General features: G+C 37.3%; 1 protein-coding gene across 15 annotated transcripts in view; it reads left to right on the top strand.

Moving 5' to 3' along the window:
* NRXN1 (neurexin 1) overlaps window positions 1–14,154 on the top strand; it is a 1,146,744-nt gene that overhangs the window by 647,112 nt on the left and 485,478 nt on the right. The window lies entirely within an intron of this gene.

The following is a 14,154-nucleotide window of genomic DNA, read 5'->3' on the forward strand; positions in this document are numbered from 1 at the left end:
TACACTTTACTGTGTGTAATTTCCGCCTCCTCCTCCTCTTCTTATGCTTTTGTAACAGCTCTCTACAGTAAATCTATCATTTATTATTATTACTAATTGAAATTTACAGAGGAGGAGTTGAGGCTTAAAGAAAGATCTGTGAGTGCCAGATCACATATCACTCGAGAAGTGGCTGAGCTAAGTCTACTTCTAATGGACTCTGGGATTCTTCACGCATAAAACAATCCTTTCCCCATTCTTCCCACTGCCAATGATGACTATGTAAAAAGAAATAGACAAAAAACAATATGCACACATTCCTTTCTTTTTTGTGACTTTTTTGTTCAAAACACGATGTGGCCTAACCAAGAGGTTTGATTTTCTCTCCGAAAGTTACTACTTCCATAATCGACCAGCAGGGGGCACTATGGCATAGGAATTCAGCTTTGCTTGCTGATTATCGTTCCAAGGGTTGTTTCCCTCCCCCACATTCTATTCAGTTTTTTCTATTGTTTTCACCATACTCCCATTTATTAGATTGGCAGATGATATTCATCATTGGAAACAATTCACAATACTTTACATTTAAGCATAGGGTTTTACATTTTTTTTAATGTTAAAAAAAGGGATGTGGAAAAAATTAAAACTAATGTAGCAAATAAGTCTACCATAAAACACACACAAAAAATGATTTATCTTGTATCCATACTTTTAAAATTACTGGATGGATTAAATTAGTGGGGGGAAAAAAGACATGAAAGCTCAGTTACTTTGATCCCTTGGTACCTAGAGCAAATGTTTGTCACACTTACTTTCTTCTGCTACAGATTAATTTTATTTTCCAAACACAGGAATAGATAAAAGAAGATGAGCTATACTAGTCTGAGTTCCTCTGGGTCTTATTTTCCACAGATTCGATTAGAATAAAAGGCTACTGTTCTAGGCAGGTCTAAGTTGAGCAAATTCTTGTATCAAACCTTCAGTTCACTCTTCTGGAATTTTTCTGCCCCTTCCCAGGTCAGTAGCAGAAGACAGGTCACTTCCCTAAGAATAAACTAACCTGAACTAGGGCTTCCAGAAAGTCAAAAGGCTGACTGGTTTGCATGATCATCTCCAGCTTTGAATATAGCAAGATATTAAATATCAGGAAGGGCTGTTAGGAAAATCACCCCGGTTGTGTTTTAAGTTGCTTTTAAATGAGTTGTTTTGTTCGTGAAAAATACAATAAACTAAAATTCCAACCATAGGCTCCTGTGGGAACTTGCCTACCCCAAAATGATCTCAGTATGGAGTAATTGCTCCATCCTTTCCTGTGCCTTGCATTTTGTTTGCCATTAGCTATTAATATAACCAATTAAAGACATCGCACATAGGATCCCAGCTGACTTCATCTAGTAAAGTGTCCTTCTCCCTTTAGGGTACCCCTAGTCACACTTTGGAAGGGGATCGAATGTAGAAGGAATCTTAAAAATTTTTGTTTTATGGGCCACTTAAGCCCTCTCCCTGCCCGCTGTCACCAGGGAAGAAGCCAAGTGCCCAATTATCCCATCACTTGTCAAAGGACACATGTCTACTTTCAGGGAGAGACTGGAGCATCTCCTGACTCTCCTGCAGTTACTGTTACTCCTGGGCAGTGAGTTTTCAAACCATTATCGATATTGGTATTTGATTCACACACATACATTAAAAGTAATTTTACTAGCGGCCCTTCCCATCTTAAGGTATAGATTTAAAAATATTTCCATTTTAGAAGCAAAAATTAATGTAAGCATTATGGGAAGATTAATGTAATCTTCCCAAATTGAGTGCAAATGAGGAACCTGAAAGTCTAAACAAAATGGTGGTATCTAATATGAGCATATTGTGATAACATGGCCAAAAATACCTGAAAAAATCATGGAAGAAAATGTAAATTTAGGATGTGACATTGGTTAACCCACTTTTCTGAGTATCAGAAAAGGTCCACAATATTTCATTATTAGAGCGGGCACTTAGTGCGGTTCACAAGAGCTGCTGCTCCGGAATTTTGCATTAAGGTGGTCACAGAACACTGTGACATGAACAGAGATGTCTTGCAGAGCATCAAACCAGGTGTGTGAAATATCACCACAGAATGCCCTGTGATAAGCAACCTGCAGCCCTATTATCTGTATATTTCCTAAACATACTCATACCTTCAGTTTCTACCAAATCTTATAAAACATAAACTTCTTGAATGCAAAATATTCCTTTTTGTTTGCCCAAAGCACACTTTTTTCAGTTTCAGCATTTAGAATTCTAGCAGATACTTTCTTGATAAGTTTACAGATTTTGACGAGAAACTTAGTTGTCCACAGTGACATGGTTGTTAGTGTATTCCAATTTCTTTTATTTTTATTTATTTATTTATTTATTTATTGAGATGGAGTCTTGCTCTGTTGCCCAGGTTGGAGTGCAGTGGCGTGATCTCGGCTCACTGAAAGCTCTGCCTCTGCCTCCTGGGTTCAAGCAATTCTCCTGCCTCAGTCTCCCGAGTAGCTGGGACTACTACAGGTGCCTGCTGCTATGTCCGGCAATTTTTTTTTTTTTTTTTTTTTTTTTAGTAGAGATGGGGTTTCACCATATTAGCCACGATGGTCTCGATCTCCTAAGCTCGTGATCCGCCAGCCTCAGCCTCCCAAAGTGCTGGGGTTACAGGCATGAGCCACCGCGCCCGGCAGTGTGTTCCTATTTCATAAGTCCAGTGGAACCTTTTTGTTTGTTTGTTTGTTTGTTTTTGAGATGGAGTCTCGCTCTGTCGCCCAGGCTGGAGTGCAGTGGCGATCTCTGCTCACTGCAAGCTCCACCTCCCGTGTTCAAGCCATTCTCCTGCCTCAGCCTCCTGAGTAGCTGGGACTACACGCGCCCGCCGCCACGCCCGGCTAATTTTTTTTGGTATTTTTAGTAGAGACGTGGTTTCACCTTGTTAGCCAGGATGGTCTCCATCTCCTGACCTCGTGATCCGCCCACCTCGGCCTCCCAAAGTGCTGAGATTACAGGCTTGAGCCACCGCGCCCGGCCTGTAACCTTTTTAACGTCCTTTCACCTGGAAACTTTCTGGTCTGGTGTCCTTGTGGTTTTGCTAATGAAACTCTTATTGTGTCCAGCCACTGATACCCTCTGGCCTTATTTATTTAAGCTAGTCGTTCTTTATTATATTCATTACAATCAGAAACCTAAGTATTTTAATCATGTTTCCACTTTATTATGTTTATATGAGCAATGGCATTTCTGAAGACCCCTACCCGCTAGTAGCACTCCTTACGGAGTTCTAAACAACTTGGGTATTTAAAAAAGATGGAAAGTATAGATGAGTAAACAATTATCATCCTTGGTTTTGCCTGTTCTGCTGTTTTCCATTTCCGTATCATGGAAAATCTTACACATATTGGAATATGGGAAATATGTCTGTATAAAGGAAACTCACATTGCTTCCTTCATTTGTGATTTTTTTCCCTAGTATATTAATGTTTTATACCAGCAAGTTACAGTAGTTGCATGCAAAGTATACAAATAGGTGGAGGGAATAATCTGTGAAGGAACCAAGTACAGTTTGTTCAGTTTGTTCAGCCTATTTCTTTCTTGGGGGGCATTATGCCACAAGCTGTGTTTGAGAAGTGTTCATTGTACTTGTCTTCCTGACATTTGTGCATTTTATTCATGTCTCCTAACCACAATTCTTTCCTGGACTCCCATCTATCAAGCAACATTCAGCTTTTCATTTTTAACTAAAGACCTATTCTTATTATATTTATTTACTAAAAATTAAATGTCTTTCAATGATAATATTTTTCTGAGAATTTTTTTTTTTTTTTTTTTTTTAATTTTTACCAGTTATCTGGTTACACAGCTGGGTAGATTTGGAGTAGTGTAAGTTTTTGCAGCATACTGAACAAGGTTTTTCAAAAACACCTGAATGCACAAAGACCAATTTGGACAATATGACTTAGTGGTGAGAGCCACACGAGCCTGCTTACTGGACCCCTGGGTTAGGCAAGCCTAACTCTGTGCACACCGTGATGGGCGCTGAGCAAGGGGCACCCATGAGTTAGAGCCCTTGAAAGAGCAAAGGGCCCTGTGCTTCCTTATAAAAGCTCTCCCAGCAGGAAGAAGCATAGAGCGGAATAGAACATGCCTAAAATTATTTTTCCCAAGTGTGGTAATCAAAGACATAGGGAAAAGCCGGGGAGAAAAATAAAATCCTTCCTCATGAGCTCAGGAATAGAGAAAATGTGTTACACTCTAACATTGCTGGAAAACATTTCTAGAAACATTTGAAAATATTGATCAACAACGGAAAAGTAAAAAATGATGCAAGTAACCTATTATCATATGAGGGACAGCTAGGTTTAATAATGGGAAATACATCCTTGCAGACCTCATGCGGTGTCAACCAGGTTTTATGCAGTATTTAGGAGTGGCCTTTTCCCCTCTTCTTGAATTCGCATCTTAAAAAATTACTAAAGCCCTAGCCCTTTAAAAACTCAACCCTTTAAAATCTAAGTGAAAAACATAAAAACAGAAGGTGAGTAGAATAATCAAGCTTATTATCTATTTGAATTTTACTTTCGAAAATCCATTATGACCTCCCATCAGTCCGGAAAATAGTCATGCACATATTTGTCCAGACACGTTATAATTTATTCCAACTGAGCGGAAAAAGAAAGTTTGTTTCATGTATGTACTTGTATACCTACCGTCCCATCCTCTACCATCAATAGAAACAAATGACTGGATGAAACCCAGGGTGTCCCTCAGCCCTACTACTAGCTGATAATTGAATAGCATACCACTTTTACACTACCAAGCTAGATATAGTTGGAACTCTAGAAATGACAATAGAAAACACATAAGGAAACCTCTTAATTAGAGAATGATTACTTTTTTGAGCCAGCTGGGTTATAAGTAAATCCTGTCCAAAGGCAGTGTCCATTAGTCTAATGACCACATGCCTACAAATGGAAATGGTTTTTGGACTTCTCTATACAGGGAAGATGACTGTGTGTGTATGTTAATTAGCAGAAACTCCTTCCCAGTTTTATCTGCTATAATAAATTATTTACATTTCCACAAAGATACATATGATTGAGGTCTCATGTGTATCGTACACATACCTATGATATCCACAATACTGTTTTTTTTTCTCATTGCCTAACATAATAATCTTGTTCACTCTATTTTCAGTTTTCTTTTTTTTTATTTGAATAATATTCCAACACTTGAATAACATTGCATTTAAATGGTATACCCTTTTTAGTTACCTGACTTTACCAGATGTACTTTCTCAAAAGAAACCAATAAGAATGCTAAGATAATGAGTACAATAGCCGGTAAACTTCAGTAGAGGGATAAATTTTAAAATTCCTTGCTGTTTGAATCTATGAAAAGGGTGACCTTAGGGGAAATGCAAAATAATGCAGATTTGCTAAACAGGTCTACACGTGCTGGGAGTTACTGTGGAAACTTAGCCAATAAATCAATCCCACTTAAGAGGGGAAAAACAGCCAAATAATCTATGTTTCTGAAAAATGTCAGAGCCTCTGAAACCTGTGTGTGGAAAGCAATGTTTAAACCAAATATGATAATGACTTTTTTCAACATTCTTCCTTTCTGATGTGAAATAACTAATAATGTATTCATGTTATCTGTAAGATTTTATCTTGTTTTGAGTGTCCAAAAGCTGTATTTTAAGAACATTGCAAGGTTTTGTTTTGCAATTTTACTGTATTTGTTGGTAAATTACTTGATTGTCATTAGAATGGGACTTTTTAAATAACCTTTCATACAGAAATAATTCTGTTACTATAAAGGAAAAAGAGTCAATAACTAACACCAGTAAAACAAGTAATGAAGTTTTTAAAGATAAAAAATAGATCTCTTATATCTCTACCATTCTAAACACAACAGATCTCCTTTGAGCCTATCCTTTTTACTGACAGTAGCCAGAAAGCAACTGTGAATGAAGGGTTTTCCAGATCAATTCTTAAATCAAAAAGTATTGGAAAACTCAGATTTACAAAAGAGAGAAACATTAGGAGCTTGTGTCCTGGTCAAGAAATGGCCAGTGAACTCCTTGATAAGCTTCATGCCCTCACCTGTAACATGGACTGAATAATAGTACCTACTGTTCATCTGTAACAGGGCTGTAATAATAGTACCTACTCATTGCTGTTAGTATTGAAGGAGCCAACGTATGCAAGCCAATCACTTAACAAATGTCCATTGTTCTGCTTGTCATTCTTTGCTTGTACTTCTTGACAACAACCAGAAACCTTAGAAGAGTGGTCTGTTCACTTTGGTGAAGGCTAAGTCAGCATTAGGTGTTTCCATCTTAAAGCACACGAGACAGACTGGGTAGAGCAGCAGCGTCACTGATCACCACTCTAATAGCTCTCTGGTTAAGTTTCTTATGTCGTTTGTGGTGTTAACTACAAAATGCATTGACCAGATTCTCCTCATGGTTTCTTCACAGGATCAGAATGACACCGAAAGTAGATTAGGCCCAGTGACCTGATACCAGAGAGCCAGAACACTCAATAGAGTGCACAGTAGGGTCCTTGCATAGGGTCTCCTGAAGACCTGAGACCATCTTCAGGAAAGAGTCAGGAGTGGAACTGCTGCTTCTTAAAAAGGATCTAGGATACCAGATTTATCTTCTTCCCTTCTCCTCTCTAGGTTTCACCTGAAACTTACAAGAGCCAATCAACCCTCAATAACTTTGACCTTAAGTCCAAATCTTAAGGAGACAAAAATACTCATCTTCTATGTAAAATCGTGAGAAAACTGCTCTGAAAGATATATTTTAAAAAATTGATGATAGGTTTTTCCTGTTTTATTTGAGAAATTATCTTACATTTCTGAATTTGAACGCTTACTCCTCCTTAATGTTTGAGCAGCATAGTCAGTATTTTTGCACTTCATCTGAGAGTGCATGAGTCCCTTTATGGTTATACTTACTGTCTTGCCTTGCAATACCTCCTTCATACAGTAGGTTAGGAAGCACTAGAGCAAAGCAGGCATAACACTGTTAACACCAAAGAGAAGTTCTCATTTTTTTAATCATAATTCCTCATAACTCATTCCAAAAACAAAGCAAAAATCCCCAAACTCTTGGTAACAAAAAAAATCACTACCTAGGAAAATTCAAGCAGAGTGTGATATATGTATATATTTGCTTTGTAGCAGGACTATGGATGATTCATGTTGTTTGCTATGTGTAGCTGTCTTAAAATATATCCATAATACAATTTTAGATCACAAATAGTTCTGATTCAGATTATCACAAATAGTTCTGAGAATCACCATTACATGTGATAGTGTTAAGTAAAGAAACTTTCACAAGTTAAATTGACAATAATGAAGTCTAAATAAACAGGAATTTGTTATTTAGAGTAAGAATAATGTTACTTGAAATAGTACTTGAAAAGCACTAACACTTTCATCTATGCCCAAGATTTTGGCAGTTCTGCCTGTTTGCATGTGCTCTTTGCACAGGGTGCTGCTATTTACATTGCTCTCAGATGTTGGGTAGCAGCCAGCTTTCTCATTAGGATATTGAATTAGAATTCTCAGTAAACTCTATTAAGTACTAATTTTAGTTTATGAAAACTAAATTTTAGTAATTCAATAACTTTTCAATAATCTACTGGTAAGGATACTCTAGACATGGGTTAATTGCCTTCAGCGTTGTTATTCCCGCCGGGCGCGGTGGCTCAAGCCTGTAATCCCAGCACTTTGGGAGGCCGAGACGGGCGGATCACGAGGTCAGGAGATCGAGACCATCCTGGCTAATACGGTGAAACCCCGTCTCTACTAAAAAAATACAAAAAACTAGCCGGGCGAGGTGGCGGGCGCCTGTAGTCCCAGCTACTCCGGAGGCTGAGGCAGGAGAATGGCGTGAACCCGGGAGGTGGAGCTTGCAGTGAGCTGAGATCTGGCCACTGCACTCCAGCCTGGGTGGCAGAGCGAGACTCCGTCTCAAAAAAAAAAAAAAAAAAAACGTTGTTATTCCCTAAGGACAGAGCAGAGGATTTACATATTTGGATGAACTGAGTCATCAGGGTCACCAGGAGTGTTCTTGAGTCCTGCTAGTGGCAGTAAGTTCTATACTAAAAATGACCAACATAGACATCAGAAAGGCAAGGCTGCATGTTTCAGCTCCACTTAACAGCTGTCTTGTGTAGGACAAGTTGCCTGATTCACTTAGTTTTCTCTTCTCCGAAATAGGGATCCTTATACCTCATGGAGTTGTCACCGGAATGTAAATGATATAGTGCCTGTAAAGCTTTTAGCACATTCCCTGGCATAAGTTAAGTTGTTCTATAAACATTAGTTATTGTGATTCATTTTGTTATCTTTCACAGGTTTCAGCAGAGTATCAGGAAGTGGTAGTTGCATATTCAATTGAAGTGGATGAAATCAGACTGTATTTTAAAACTAGCAAGCATATAAAGGTCCTGTTTTGACTTTTCCTAGAGCTGATATATACATTAGAATCCATTTTTCTGTCAGAGTAAATGTGGGCAAGATAAATAACTAATGTATAGAAAAAAAAATTTTAATAATCTCTTCTGCTTCTAGAAGAGTATGTTTAATAAAATATTTTAAGTAATCTTTGTTGGTTTCCTAGACATCTCATTTTAGCACTTCTTGATGTGAGGTAAAGAATTAGGACAAGTGTTATGATCATTTTCTGGTATTTCAATCTAGTAGTCTTTAATTTATTCTTTTATTCAGCAACCTTTTGTTGAGTGCCAACTATATGTCAGGCTTTATGGGCGAGTGTGAACAAAATAGAATTCTTATCCGCCTAGAACATAATTTCTGTTGTGGAAGATCAATAATAAAGAAGGAAGAAATAATATGATGTGACTATAATATAATACCTATGAAGAAAAGCACAGCAGGGAAATGGGAAAAAGCATGCTAGAAATTAATAGGAAATTATATTAGAAAACATTACGAGACGCTTCTTTGAAAGGGGACATTTTATTATACACTAGAATGAAATAAGGACAGTAGTCATGTAACTGTCTTGGTGAAGAGGATCACAAGGCATGGAAATAGCAAATGAAGATGTTTGAAGAATAAGAAGACCTGGGTAACTGAAGGAGCATGAGCAGGAAGGAAAAAGAGTAGGAGGCGAGGAAGAGCAGGAAGGTAGCCAGATACCTTCTCATATCATTCAGGTTATTGAAAAGGATCTGAATTTTACCCTGTGTGTTAGAAAGCCATTGAGAACATTTGATCATGAGGATGACTTTTATTTTTTAAAAAAGATAACTCTGGCTTCAGTGTAGACAATAGATTGCAGAGAAACAAGAGGGAGAAAAAAAAAAAAAAAACCATAGTAGGATGCTCTAGCAGATGTCCACAAAGGAGATAGTAGTGGCTTAGATTTAGGTGGTTGTGAGGTTCAAGCCAAGAAGTGGTAAAATCCTGCATGCATTTTAGAGGCAGAGCCGATAGCACTTGCTGACAGATTACATGTGTGGAGTGGAGGAAAGCAGAATTTTAATATATTCTTTAATTTTGACCCACTTAATTGTGAGAATAGTAGTGTTATTAGCAGAAGCCTTGTTGTGAATGGAAAATCAAGACCTTTATCCTTTGTGGGAGGTTGGAGTGGAAAAGAGGATGTTTTGTTGTTGTTTTTAGACTTTGGTTTTGATATACCCAGGGGACATCCAAGTAGATAGATGGATACATGAGTCAGAACTTCCCGGGAGAGTTGAGGCTGGAGATGCAAACATAAGCATCATCACATGTACATTGATTGTAGTCACAGGACAAGATGAAATTACCCAGAAAGGGAGTTTAGATGGCGAAGAGATATGAAAACTGAGCCTTCTCATATTTGGAGGTCACAAAATAACAGAATCTAGCAGAGAAGACTAAGAATAAATGGTCAGCAAGGTAGGAAAAATAGAACTAGCCCTTGACATCCTGAAAGCTGAAAAAATAAAGTGTTTCAGAAAAGAATAATCTACTGTGTCAAATATTTTATTTATAGTGTAGAGAAACAGTCTTCAATTACAAAACCTAGAAAATGGCAACATGGAGACAACAAAGTGACTTCTCTCTGGAGATGACACCTGTTGATTTGAAAATGCCTTGGGTTTATTTGCTGCCTGTGATTTTTCTTGCATAATTCTTCCTCCTATTTTCTTTTATCCCTGGGAATTGTATGTATCAGCAGCAAGTGAGCCGTAATTTTGCCAGACTCTCATGTAGAGAGAAGTCATGAAGAAATGGTAGATTAAGCCATTTTTCAAATCTATCTATTCCTGCTAAAGGAACACTTCGATATAACAAACTTCAGAGAATAAAAATACTAGTAAAAATGAAGTTGTTATGATAAAAGTGAGGAATAATATACATTTTATCTCAAATTTTCAAAAAATCCAAACTTTGGAACAGCCTAATTTTATGTATCTTTCTCATTTTTCTTAAGTTCGTTCTGTTTTCCACAGCCAAAATATCTTTACTTCTTAAATTAACAGTTTCCTGTTTTGTATATTTTGAAAACAGCGCATTGTCCTCTAATCCTTCTCCCTGAAATATTTCATTGAACTTCTTTTTTTTTTTTTTTTTTTTTTTTTGAGACGGAGTCTCGCTCTGTCGCCCAGTCTGGAGTGCAGTGGCCGGATCTCAGCTCACTGCAAGCTCCGCCTCCCGGGTTTACGCCATTCTCTCGCCTCAGCCTCCCAAGTAGCTGGGACTACAGGCGCCCGCCATCTCGCCCGGCTAATTTTTTGTATATATTTTTTTAGTAGAGACGGGGTTTCACCGTGTTAGCCAGGATGGTCTCGATCTCCTGACCTCGTGATCCGCCCGTCTCGGCCTCCCAAAGTGCTGGGATTACAGGCTTGAGCCACCGCGCCCGGCCATTTCATTGAACTTCTACTTGGAGTGTCACAAGACTCAGAGTTCAGCAAGCAGATAAATTAAATGACCAAAGAAACCAGATATCATGAGAAGTGCAACTTTCTCTAAAGAGGTGATTGAGTTCTGAGAATAAATGGCAGTATGATTAGAAAAACAGAAGTAATGTTTAGCGCTTTGGATGTTAAAGAAATAAATTGTTTCAAAGAAGGAAAACATCCAGTATGCATATGTTTATTTTTTTGGTATGGAAAGGGCCCTCGTATTACAATACCTAGAAATTGATAACATCCGGACAACAGAATGACTTCTCTCTTGAGATGGTACCTGTTGATTTGAAAATATCTTGGGTTTGTTGCCTGCAATTTATCCATTATAGTTCTCCCCTTTCTTTTTCTTTCCCAGGAATGTTTCCATGTCATCCAAATTTTAAAGAAATGAAGATTTAAAGTAAAATCTGTTGATTTTTAAAAACTGTACATTTTGCTTTTTTTAAATTATTATTAGACAGAGTCTTGCTATGTTGCCCAAGCTGGTCTTGGACTCCTGTGCTCAGACAATCTCTTCCTGCCTTACCCTCCCTGGTAGCTAGAACTGCAGGTGCACACCACTGTACCAAGCTCATTTTGCTTTTAATACACTACCTTGGCCAAACCATCCAGTTAGCAGTCCTGATATAGCTTTCAGGATACCCATTTGAAACCTTTTCTCTACTACTTCTTTGTTTCACATGTTTATTCATGTATGAAACGTGTATTTATCACGCACCAACTATGACTAATTATACAGAATATTACTTCAACTCTGAGCTTTCTCTTTGCCCTCTATTACTGTATATCAGTTCACCTTTTCCCTTAAAGTTCAAATTATTCTGTTCTGAGAGTTTAGCTCAAAAATTAGAACTGATTTATTATATATAGTATTTGCATATCTTTTTAAAAAGACATCTCTTTTTCACCTTACCTATTGCAGTCTAAGGCACCTTCTCATGACTTAAATGCATTGACATTTCTATTCCTCTTCCATGATCCTATCATCTGGCAATGTTTTACAGTCAGGGCTATCCAAACACTAGTATAGTAAAATGCATCCTCTGGTGATAATCTGTAAATAATTTGAACTCAGTCAAATAAAGAGTAAGTCAAAACTTACTCTTTATGTAGCAGGAAAATAACAAAGGAGGTCGCTGTGGGAATTAGAAAGGCAGTAAGACAATCATATAAAAAGCCTACCTGAGAAGGTACTTGCAGTTTAATTTCTCCTTTAGGATATTTTTGCTAGTTCTGGTATTATTACATAAGTTAGGTTTGATGAATTTATCACTAGTTATCATATAAGCCTTGTGATCACATCATTTTAGAATTGCGTGATTGGCTGTGTCAGTGATGAACAGATAGTAATTCAAGAGAGAGACACCTCGATGATTATCATGGATGGCAACTTTGATAAATTGATAAGTAAGTTTCATAATCTGCCTCATTAAGTAGCAGCAAAAATTAATCTGCAGAGCTGTTTACAAATGAAAATAAGTCAATTTCTCATAAGGTTTTTTTATTGTCAGAAACATAGATTACTAAATGAAGTGGTCCCTCTATATGTACCTCTCTGAAATGTACAGAAACTGCATGTAAAAAGAGAAGAGACATAATTGAGGAAATTACTTTCAATTGTTTCTCATTCATCCCGAAGCCATTTGTTGCAGCCTGACCGTTTTAGTTTTTACTCTTCTGTGTAAATTAGAAGCTTACCAACCAACAGAAAGTCTCAGATCTGGAATTAAGACTCATTGATCCATTTGCTAAAAGCCAGCCTATCTTATTAGTACTTTGGAACTTAAATAAACAAGAATAGGAGTCCTTGCCATAAAGCTGCATTCTAACGGAAACCAACATTGTCCCGGTATTTCCAAATCTTCAATATCATGTATTAGATTTTCAAAATAAGCGATAAAATCCCTAATAAGTATATTTTAAGAGGGTTGCCGTTACTGTATTTTAAATGTAATATAAATTTGAAACACATGGATTTGCTTCCCAAGAAGATTATTTTTAAAGCACTATAATTAGGTTTAGTTATAACCAAACTCATAAACTTATGATATTACTATTCAAATAAAATTTTGCTCTATAGGCTTTTTTTTTTTTTTTTCAATTCCCCTTCCCATTCCATATTAATGTTCAGTCAACTCAGGGATCTTCTCCTATATTCTGGCTTTTTAATCTCAGTCTTATTTACTTATGTCTTTCAGATGTCTTTTCTTGCTTTTTTTCTTTCTGCAAACTTGTGAAAGTCCCTAACATATCTGAGACAACATTCTCATTTTCACCTGCCCTCCCTCACTCCCAAGACCTTTTAATTTTGCTGTTTTAGCTCTGTGAGCTCTACTAGGGAGGCCAAAATTCATGAAAGTTGCTCTGGAAGTTAAAGGTAAAACATTTCCAAAGTCTGGGAAAATCAGTCCAGAGTGTGTTAGAATAAATTGTATCAACTCTGTGCTGCATAAGTTCATTCTTAAAATTCCTACTCTTCTAGGTTGTGAAATACTAATATGATTTATTATCTTAGCCTGTTTGTGTTGCTATAAGAGAATACCACAGATTGTATAATTTATAAAGAACAGATATTTATTCTTTACAGTTCTGGTGGCTGGGAAGTCCAAAATCAAGGGGCCAGCATCTGACAAGGGCCTTCTTGCAGCACCATCCCATGGCAAAATGTGTGTATTGAAGGGAGGCGGGGGTCAAGGGAGCACAAGAGAGCAAGAGGGGGCCAAACTTTCTTTTGTAACAAATCCACTCCTACACTAATGACATTAATCCATTCATGAGGAAAGATTCGTATGGCCTAATCACCTCTTAAAGGTTTCACCTCTCAATACTGCTGCATCGGAGATTAAATTTCTAACACATGAACTTAGGGAATCAGTCAAACCATAGCACTTATCAAGGTCTCCTGTCACCAACTTTTGTAGCACTAGTATAGTAACACAGCATTGATTTTTTAAAAATTAAGTCATTGTGTGAGCCAAGCTAACCTGTGTAAATTAGTTGCTCTCAGGAATAAGAAAAGTTCCTAAATTCACAAAAGGGTCTTCTCTTAAATTATAAGTTTTCAAATAGATTTTATAAGTTAAAAGAAAAATATACAAAGGGGCCTTCCCTTTTTATTCTTGGAATTAAACAAAGGGCAGGAGGAGAAGCTAGGAAAACATAATCATCCTTATGATAATTTCTCCTATTTCCTATACACCCCATTGTCCTCCAGGTGAAAATC

The sequence above is a fragment of the Trachypithecus francoisi genome, unplaced genomic scaffold, assembly GCF_009764315.1.
Source record: "Trachypithecus francoisi isolate TF-2019V2 unplaced genomic scaffold, Tfra_2.0 Lachesis_group17, whole genome shotgun sequence".
Classification (NCBI taxonomy): Eukaryota; Metazoa; Chordata; class Mammalia; order Primates; family Cercopithecidae; genus Trachypithecus; species Trachypithecus francoisi.